The sequence below is a fragment of the Fragaria vesca genome, linkage group LG1 (genome assembly GCF_000184155.1).
Source record: "Fragaria vesca subsp. vesca linkage group LG1, FraVesHawaii_1.0, whole genome shotgun sequence".
NCBI classification, from domain to species: Eukaryota; Viridiplantae; Streptophyta; class Magnoliopsida; order Rosales; family Rosaceae; genus Fragaria; species Fragaria vesca.
In genome coordinates, this window is record NC_020491.1 from 2,491,908 (window position 1) to 2,494,173 (window position 2,266).

The window sequence follows — 2,266 nt, forward strand, 5'->3', positions numbered from 1 at the left end:
CTCCAAAAACTTGGTTGGACTTGAACCTTACCAACCTTTGCTTTGGCTCCGCCCTTGGATATTCCGGTGATTGATCTTGGTCTCCTTACACCTTACTCATAAGGTGTGGAAGAACTTGACAAACTCAGATCAGCTCTTATTACAGGGTGTTGCTTTCATGTATGATTCAAACAACTTGAGGAACTCTTAGAAGTTTGAAAAATAGAACTAATACCAAATTCTGTGAAGGTTTAGGGTATTTCCAATACTACCAGCAGGGAAGAAGAGCAATTGAAGCATCTTTAATATGACCTCTGATTATGTATCTCTTATGGCTTGTACCAAAAGATGAATAAAGTTGTATTACTGAGAAGATGGTGGCATGATTCCTAAGCAAATTTTGTTATTTTCGTTTTCTTCTATTTTATCTTAATTTGGTTCTAACTTCTAAAGGGATCAAGATAGAATCGGAGAAGCATAAAATAAAGAAAGATCATTATTGGGAGTACAGGAAACAATGTATACAGGACCTATGTCTTCTTACCGATCCATCGCTAATTGCTTCTTCCCGCAACGCATCCTACTTAAATAACGCAGTTGTGCACTATTGCACAAGAAAAACCAATGCAACAATAATCTCTTCCATGAGGGTTTCATCATCGGATTTGTTGCAATCCATGAAGCTTTTACAGATATGCTACAGCATCCTCCATGAAGGTTTGTTAATTGGTTCATGCATTCCATTAAGTTTTTACACATATACAGACCCTGCTGCTATGGCATCACAGAAATGATTAGGGAAATCCGGAAATGCAATCCTAGTACTTAGCTGCATGGTTGCTAACTTGCTGTATTAGTGTTCAAATCTTTATATCATAATCACTTTCTATAAGTTCTGGTCATCCATCCAAGGTTTCATATCTGCCAATATGCCTATATTTTCCACCATATATCCATTTTTTTAGCTTGGTATATCATACAGGGGTAATATCTTAACTTTCTTTGACTCGAGAAATATCAAATATCATAGATTTGGGAGGAACATTAAGTTTTGAGTGGAAAAATAACCCTAAATTGGTTCTGTAATCCCTGACTGAAACCAATCTAAACAAAGCTCCATTATTGATTCATTGGACAACAAGAGAAAACAAAAAAGAAAAAAAAAATAATAGTAACTCAATTATTCACATAAAAACATACCTCAAGGAGGTTTCACTTTCAAAGAGCAACTCAATTACCCCGTGCCTCAATTAAATGGAGGTTTCAGGAAAAGAAAACAAGAACCCAAAGATGATGACATGCATAGTTCATATGACGACGTACATGCATAGTTCATAAGCTGAGTCATGACTAGCTAGTACGGACAAGAACTAGCCAACATTTCAGAACCCTACACTAGCTGGCGTAGAACCCGACTTCGGTGAAAAAGATTTGTCACCTTAAGATGACTACAACTAATGAACATGAACATGGGACACGTGTCCAATTTAAAAGGCTTTACTGCTATTTAAGGACATAATTAACATGGGGATTTTGGGTATTTGACATGTTTGTTTATCATTATTGTTGATACTTGTCCATCTCTCATTGGTGTTTTTCACTCATAAATGACTATAGCTGGTCACCCAAGTTATTTCTAATGGCGTAATATTCCAGAAGTGACCCCTTTTTATTGGCCAATAAAATTATCTTCTCTCTCCCTCTCCGAATTCTTCAACAAAGAAATACTTGTGTCATTTGCTTATCATTGAAGCAGCAAGGCACTCGCAGCTAAATCTACAAAAACCCTTTACAGAATCCACACAGAAAGAAAGACTTGGCTAAATCTTCCACTCCTGCAAAGTTTGAGTTATTAGCAACCAAAACTGTGCAAGAGCAACTCACTGAAGTAGAAATACTAGTACCACAGAACTACATTCTCAAAGATGGAATCCCACTTCCAGATCCTTCAATTCTGTTGAGTTGATGGATATTCCTAGTGGCAGATCTAGGATTGGAACATGGGTTGGACTTCAAATTTGGCCGAAGGGCGAAAAAAATTTTCATATACAACCATGCAAAATGTAGGAACTTAAGTAGACATTAATAAGTCTTCAAAAAAAGTAAGCGCCAATGAAAGTAGAAGAAATTTTTAAAAATCAAAGAAAAATTTGAAAACTCAACAAAATTTCCCCAAAAGTTTGAATTTTTGAGATTTAAGAAGGAGAAGACTAGAAAACTAAGAACTAAGGAACTGAAGAATAAAGACAGAATGACGTATAAAAAAAAAAGAAGATGCACAGCTAGT